A 7,768-nucleotide genomic window follows, 5' to 3' on the forward strand; every position below is an offset into this window, starting at 1 on the left:
TTCCCTCACAGCCTTACTGAACTTTCATCAAACACCTTGCAGGCATAGATAAAAAAGAATTTGCACATGTAAATAAATGAGCTGAAGAGAAAGGGCAGGAGGCAAGGGGAAAAGCCAGGTGTGGCATCTTCTACTTTTCCATGGCCGCCTGCACCTCGGGGTCAGCAGCTGCCCTCTGACAGAGAGAGGGAGAGATGTAGAGGGATAGAGAGAGGCACTCACCAACGCGCGGAGCTTGGCAGCCAAAACGGAAGGGAAGCCGGCCCCAATGACCTCCTCCGCCTTCTATGCTAGTCACCACCAGTCGCACCCGCGCGAGATGCAGGAGAGCGCACACGAGGCAGCCGCAGCTCGGCCTCTCCATCTTCTCCGGTCGCTGCAAACCATGGTGGAAGGTGGGCGGACGAGCTCCTCTCCATCTTCTCCGCCCGCTGCAGGGAGAGAAGGGAACGGGCAGCTGGAGATGGAGCAACACCGGTCGCCTCCGGGTGCGGCGGCTCTGGCGAGATGGGAAGAGTGGAGGGAGGCGGCAGCTGCGCTGGGAGTAGAGAGCGCCGAGCGGGGAAGGAGGGACGCGGGGGACCGCTCTGACCCGGACGCCCTCCATGGCTTCGCCGCCGAGGCGCGCGGATGGAGGAGGAGAAGAGGACGCGGCGCGCGGATGGAGGAGGTGGCGCGGATGGAGGAGGAGGCGAGGAGGCGGCTAGGGTTCATGGGGAAGACGCAGTCTGCGCGGTCTCGCTCCTGCCCGCGCTGCCTGCCTTTTTGGCCCGCTGAAAAGAGTAAAATGCCCTTGGCCCGTTGAAAAGACTAAAATGCCCTTGATGGGATGCAGAATTTACAAGCGGTGGCATAGCGATTATATGGGGCGATGTGGAGGGCGCGGTCGTGACTACGAGTCTAGAAGGGTTTATATGTTCAATCACTTGTTTATTGCGACATGGACCACTGATATCTGAAATATATGAAAAAGAACATCAAGGCCCAAGAAAAAATATGCCCTCGTAAAAGTAAAAGAATGTACCAGTAAAAGAAATGCTCCAGTAGAAGTCCTCTGTTATTTTTAGTGTCAGTACCTCCAACTAACAGAATTACAATAGACGGTAACCCAAAAATATGTCCATCTCCTGAACTTCTTTGTTGAACTGTGGGACTAACACAATGTACACTCTCAAGGAAACGAAAACTTCCCAAACTGAAGAGACTGGACCAAAAAAACCGTAAAGACCGAATGCCCGGGCTTATCCTCGCGTTCTATATAGTATTTATGTTTAATAACCAATTCAGCATCATCCAAGTAACTTGCTAGCATCCAGGTAAGAAAGTGCTCTGAAGCAATGAAAAAACTAACCAATTCAGCATCATCAATGAAAGAATCTTCAGTGGCATACTGATTATCATTAGGCACATCACCCAGATCTTCTTCGTGACTACTATGCCTGCCCTATCAAAGTGCAGTATGAGGACATGGGGCAAAGACGTTATGCACATGGTGTATAATGTTAAAAGTGCATCTTGAGATAACAACATTTGCATTACCATGTAAAGGCGCTCGATTATCTCAATAACCACATTGAACCAATTTGACTGTGATGGATCATTTGGGTCATTTTCTGTTGGATGCACCTGACTCCAAAAAGATGAGACAACATCAATATCAAATATAACAATAATCCAAGTGTTCTTCAACAACAAAAGACTAATTAATCTATCTATCACATGTGAAAACAAACACAAGATAGACTGATTAATCCAAAGAACGGGTAAGTGCAGCAGCTGGCAATGTGAACATCAAGGATGATAGATAATACATTAATATTTTCCATATACTGTGAACTACCAACAGGGAATTTTAATTAGAAAACGGCTTGTGTCTTGTATAGTGCAAAGTATGTAATTTCATTTTACAGTAGCCACCTCATCAGTTACCCTGAACAGTTTTCTTGAATTTTCCTCAGGTTTTTGCTGCACTTTTGGTGGAAGCGTGTATATGTTTTGAGGCCCTGGAGAAGAAGCTAAGCAGACATAATCCTATCTCAATGCAAAGGGTTCCACTGTCCACGACAACACCTGATGTATGCCTTATTATCTCTATTTTACATCTCTTAACTTTTGTTGTCTGTACTAAATTTCTCTGTTACAAACTACTTTTACGCTCGCTCTACATAGACTAACATTACTCCTCACGTGGCTACAACAGGATTGATCAGCCCACAAATGCACTAACAGTTGTATCTAGCTAGTCCCCAACATATTATGCACATAATAGAATCCCAATTTCTCCATCCCTCCCACTTGAAATCCCTTGGTTTGCATGCTTGATCGGCGCCCATAGTGGTCATGCTAAATTTTGAATGATAAATTCAAGTGGACCATTCCCATAGTTCTAACATACAAACCTACTTGATCAATCACCCCAGCTTCAAGAGCAATGTATCTTAACCAGCCTATCATATGAGAATCCAGAGGGCTGATGTTTGGAACAATGGTTCTTTTGAAGGTATCCCAAAATAATGAGACAAGGATGTAAATCACAATCATAAGAGTTACCTCCTATAACTCGGTGGAGGATTGAATGATGAAAAAACTATGCTGGCCACACACTTGATTTCTGCTAGTGCAGATGCCAGCAAATTAGTAAGAGCTACAGTAGTATCCTCCATGAAATTCAAACCATCAAGCTCCTGGTGAGCAGTTTTTCCTGCATCTACAGGGGAAAGCAAATAAGATCTACATCAACCACGGGTTGAATTAAGACTTGCGCACAAATCTAGTACTACTACTTGGTAAGACCTACCGCAACAACAGAGGGCCCCGCGAGGGGGGCGACGATGGGCTGTATCGCCGGGGCGTGCAAAGAGGGCGGTTCCCGGGTCTGCCTCCTTGACCAGCTTCTTCCAGGACACAATGATCGTCTCCCCGGGCCAATTTGTTTAGTACTGAACTAAAAATGGCTTGGCCATCCAATTTATAAAAAAAATCAGAAATGAGAATACATAAATCTTTAGACAATGCTAATAATGTAACTTGTCACAGAGACAAAATTTGCTACTATTTTTCAGTGTTGAATTATACTAAATACAATATAAGGCATTCAGAAAAATCCTCACCTTAAATAAGGCATTACAACAAACTTGTTGGGAAAACCTGCACACAACTACCAGATAATTAAAAATAAGGCATTAATTCGTCTTAGCACAAGGAATTACGTCCTAGGAAAAAGAACAAAATTACTGACTAATGTCACATTGCTTGATTGGAGTATTACCTGGAAATGAAAACAAGCTAGGCAGATCATTGATGCACTATATGAATTACAAACGAGCACTGCAAAAATATACATCCAGTATAGAACAGAGGTCACTTAATATATATGCAAAATAAAAACATTGCCATACACAAAAATAAATCCAAACAATGATAGAATAAATCAATAGGTTCATCCTGTTGTTCCCATCAACACAACAAAAATATGCATTTAGTATAGAACGGATGCCAAAATAAAGAGTTGGGACATACATTTCCATTGAAGTTCTTCGTTTCAGTTCAGGACAGTACCATTCAATCCATACGCCCATCCCTACAAAACTATATCAATAAGACAAATTCAACCAAAATATTTCAATGGCTAATCGAGTGTTCGATAACTGTAGACTGCGGATACAAATGAAATGCGGAAATGATGAACATCTTCTTAGTGCGGAAATCCGAATCTAAGCTGAAATATGGCATTTCTTATGTTTAAAGTGACAATAACATGAGAGATAGTCCGCTGCCGCCGCAAGCAAAGTAGGTGCGTCGCACCTACTGGTAGCAAAACGGTGCGGCTGCGTGTGTTCTCCATGAGTAAAACTTCCATGCATACATAGCATCATGTAGGTGTACTTACATAACTCGTATAGTTGTTGCACATCACTACAAAGCCAAGCAAGACACAAGAATATGTGACAAAATGAGCATTCTGACCTTGTCAAGAACATTTGGATTTGCACCAGCTTCCAACAAGCACTTGATAGCTTCAGTTAAGCCCTTCTGCAGCCGTTACCAACGGATTATAACAAGGACCAGCACCACTCACATTAGCTCCACCCTATGAGATGCAAGTATGAAAAGCCAATCATTTGTTTAGTTGTTAATACAAAAATGACTAAATCAAACATCAGTTTATAGAAATCTAGATTCCTATTGCAGTACAAAAAGAGGATACAATACCTGAATCAATAGCTACAGATACTGGATCCTCTCTTGTTTGGTATTCCCTCACAGCCTTACTGAACTTTCATCAAACACCTTGCAGGCATAGATAAAAAAGAATTTGCACATGTAAATAAATGAGCTGAAGAGAAAGGGCAGGAGGCAAGGGGAAAAGCCAGGTGTGGCATCTTCTACTTTTCCATGGCCGCCTGCACCTCGGGGTCGGCAGCTGCCCTCTGACAGAGAGAGGGAGAGATGTAGAGGGATAGAGAGAGGCACTCACCAACGCGCGGAGCTTGGCAACCAAAACGGAAGGGAAGCCGGCCCCAATGACCTCCTCCGCCTTCTATGCTAGTCACCACCAGTCGCTCCCGCGCGAGATGCAGGAGAGCGCACACGAGGCAGCCGCAGCTCGGCCTCTCCATCTTCTCCGGTCGCTGCAAACCATGGTGGAAGGTGGGCGGACGAGCTCCTCTCCATCTTCTCCACCCGCTGCAGGGAGAGAAGGGAACGGGCAGCTGGAGATGGAGCAACACCGGTCGCCTCCGGGTGCGGCGGCTCTGGCGAGATGGGAAGAGTGGAGGGAGGCGGCAACTGCGCTGGGAGTAGAGAGCGCCGAGCGGGGAAGGAGGGACGCGGGGGACCGCTCCGACCCGGACGCCCTCCATGGCATCGCCGCCGAGGCGCGCGGATGGAGGAGGAGAAGAGGACGCGGCGTGCGCATGGAGGAGGTGGCGCGGATGGAGGAGGAGGCGAGGACGCGGCTAGGGTTCATGGGGAAGACGCAGTCTGCGCGGTCTCGCTCCTGCCCGCGCTGCCTGCCTTTTTGGCCCGCTGAAAAGAGTAAAATGCCCTTGGCCCATTGAAAAGACTAAAATGCCCTTGATGGGATGCAGAATTTACAAGCGGTGGCATAGCGATTATATGGGGCGACGTGGAGGGCGCGGTCGTGACTACGAGTCTAGAAGGGTTTATATGTTCAATCACTTGTTTATTGCGACATGGACCACTGATATCTGAAATATATGAAAAAGAACATCAAGGCCCAAGAAAAAATATGCCCTCGTAAAAGTAAAAGAATGTACCAGTAAAAGAAATGCTCCAGTAGAAGTCCTCTGTTATTTTTAGTGTCAGTACCTCCAACTAACAGAATTACAATAGACGGTAACCCAAAAATATGTCCATCTCCTGAACTTCTTTGTTGAACTGTGGGACTAACACAATGTACACTCTCAAGGAAACGAAAACTTCCCAAACTGAAGAGACTGGACCAAAAAAACCGTAAAGACCGAATGCCCGGGCTTATCCTTGCGTTCTATATAGTATTTATGTTTAATAACCAATTCAGCATCATCCAAGTAACTTGCTAGCATCCAGGTAAGAAAGTGCTCTGAAGCAATGAAAAAACTAACCAATTCAGCATCATCAATGAAAGAATCTTCAGTGGCATACTGATTATCATCAGGCACATCACCCAGATCTTCTTCGTGACTACTATGCCTGCCCTATCAAAGTGCAGTATGAGGACATGGGGCAAAGACGTTATGCACATGGTGTATAATGTTAAAAGTGCATCTTGAGATAACAACATGTGCATTACCATGTAAAGGCGCTCGATTATCTCAATAACCACATTGAACCGATTTGGCTGTGATGGATCATTTGGGTCATTTTCTGTTGGATGTACCTGACTCCAAAAAGATGAGACAACATCAATATCAAATATAACAATAATCCAACTGTTCTGCAACAACAAAAAACTAATTAATCTATCTATCACATGTGAAAACAAACACAAGATAGACTGATTAATCCAAAGAACGGGTAAGTGCAGCAGCTGGCAATGTGAACATCAAGGATGATAGATAATACATTAATATTTTCCATATACTGTGAACTACCAACAGGGAATTTTAATTAGAAAACGGCTTGTGTCTTGTATAGTGCAAAGTATGTAATTTCATTTTACAGTAACCACCTCATCAGTTACCCTGAACAGTTTTCTTGAATTTTCCTCAGGTTTTTGCTGCACTTTTGGTGGAAGCGTGTATATGTTTTGAGGCCCTGGAGAAGAAGCTAAGCAGACATAATCCTATCTCATTGCAAAGGGTTCCACTGTCCACGACAACACCTGATGTATGCCTTATTATCTCTATTTTACATCTCTTAACTTTTGTTGTCTGTACTAAATTTCTCTGTTGCAAACTACTTTTACGCTCGCTCTACATAGACTAACATTACTCCTCACGTGGCTACAACAGGATTGATCAGCCCACAAATGCACTAACAGTTGTATCTAGCTAGTCCCCAACATATTATGCACATAATAGAATCCCAATTTCTCCATCCCTCCCACTTGAAATCCCTTGGTTTGCATGCTTGATCGGCGCCCATAGTGGTCATGCTAAATTTTGAATGATAAATTCAAGTGGACCATTCCCATAGTTCTAACATACAAACCTACTTGATCAATCACCCCAGCTTCAAGAGCAATGTATCTTAACCAGCCTATCATATGAGAATCCAGAGGGCTGATGTTTGGAACAATGGTTCTTCTGAAGGTATCCCAAAATAATGAGACAAGGATGTAAATCACAATCATAAGAGTTACCTCCTATAACTCGGTGGAGGATTGAATGATGAAAAAACTATGCTGGCCACACACTTGATTTCTGCTAGTGCAGATGCCAGCAAATTAGTAAGAGCTACAGTAGTATCCTCCATGAAATTCAAACCATCAAGCTCCTGGTGAGCAGTTTTTCCTGCATCTACAGGGGAAAGCAAATAAGATCTACATCAACCACGGGTTGAATTAAGACTTGCGCACAAATCTAGTACTACTACTTGGTAAGACCTACCGCAACACCAGAGGGCCCCGCGAGGGGGGCGACGATGGGCTGTATCGCCGGGGCGTGCAAAGAGGGCGGTTCCCGGGTCTGCCTCCTTGACCAGCTTCTTCCAGGACACAATGATCGTCTCCCCGGGCCAATTTATTTAGTACTGAACTAAAAATGCCTTGGCCGTCCAATTTATAAAAAAATCAGAAATGAGAATACATAAATCTTTAGACAATGCTAATAATGTAACTTGTCACAGACACAAAATTCGCTACTATTTTTTAGTGTTGAATTATACTAAATACAATATAAGGCATTCAGAAAAATCCTCACCTTAAATAAGGCATTACAACAAACTTGTTGGGAAAACCTGCACACAACTACCAGATAATTAAAAATAAGGCATTAATTCGTCTTAGCACAAGGAATTACGTCCTAGGAAAAAGAACAAAATTACTGACTAATGTCACATTGCTTGATTGGAGTATTACCTGGAAATGAAAACAAGCTAGGCAGATCATTGATGCACTATATGAATTACAAACAAGCACTGCAAAAATATACATCCAGTATAGAACAGAGGTCACTTAATATATATGCAAAATAAAAACATTGCCATACACAAAAATAAATCCAAACAATGATAGAATAAATCAAGAGGTTCATCCTGTTGTTCCCATCAACACAACAAAAATATGCATTTAGTATAGAACGGATGCCAAAATAAAGAGTTGGGA

The 7,768-nt window shown here is 43.7% G+C and overlaps 3 long non-coding RNA genes across 5 annotated transcripts; all 3 read right to left on the reverse strand.

The window, feature by feature from the left end:
* Positions 1 to 2,803: 2,803 nt before the first annotated feature.
* On the reverse strand, positions 2,804 to 4,395 carry LOC119306391. Of its 3 annotated transcripts, none has more exons than XR_005148942.1 (6): positions 4,213 to 4,395; positions 3,967 to 4,090; positions 3,520 to 3,580; positions 3,235 to 3,268; positions 3,111 to 3,157; positions 2,804 to 2,954 (listed from the first exon to the last, which is right to left on the reverse strand). It is a non-coding gene; the product is annotated as an uncharacterized LOC119306391 (long non-coding RNA). The 3 variants fall into 3 exon arrangements; XR_005148943.1 differs by having other exon boundaries at positions 2,804 to 2,944; positions 3,520 to 3,588; XR_005148941.1 differs by having other exon boundaries at positions 3,520 to 3,588.
* Positions 4,396 to 5,176: 781 nt separating this feature from the next.
* On the reverse strand, positions 5,177 to 5,841 carry LOC119306392. Its single transcript, XR_005148944.1, has 3 exons — positions 5,795 to 5,841; positions 5,607 to 5,694; positions 5,177 to 5,210 (listed from the first exon to the last, which is right to left on the reverse strand). It is a non-coding gene; the product is annotated as an uncharacterized LOC119306392 (long non-coding RNA).
* A 9-nt stretch (positions 5,842 to 5,850) lies between these two features.
* LOC119306393 lies at positions 5,851 to 7,199 on the reverse strand. The gene is made up of 3 exons (XR_005148945.1): positions 7,053 to 7,199; positions 6,806 to 6,962; positions 5,851 to 5,881 (listed from the first exon to the last, which is right to left on the reverse strand). It is a non-coding gene; the product is annotated as an uncharacterized LOC119306393 (long non-coding RNA).
* Positions 7,200 to 7,768: the final 569 nt, after the last annotated feature.

The sequence above is a fragment of the Triticum dicoccoides genome, chromosome 5B, assembly GCF_002162155.2.
Source record: "Triticum dicoccoides isolate Atlit2015 ecotype Zavitan chromosome 5B, WEW_v2.0, whole genome shotgun sequence".
Lineage (NCBI taxonomy): Eukaryota > Viridiplantae > Streptophyta > Magnoliopsida > Poales > Poaceae > Triticum > Triticum dicoccoides.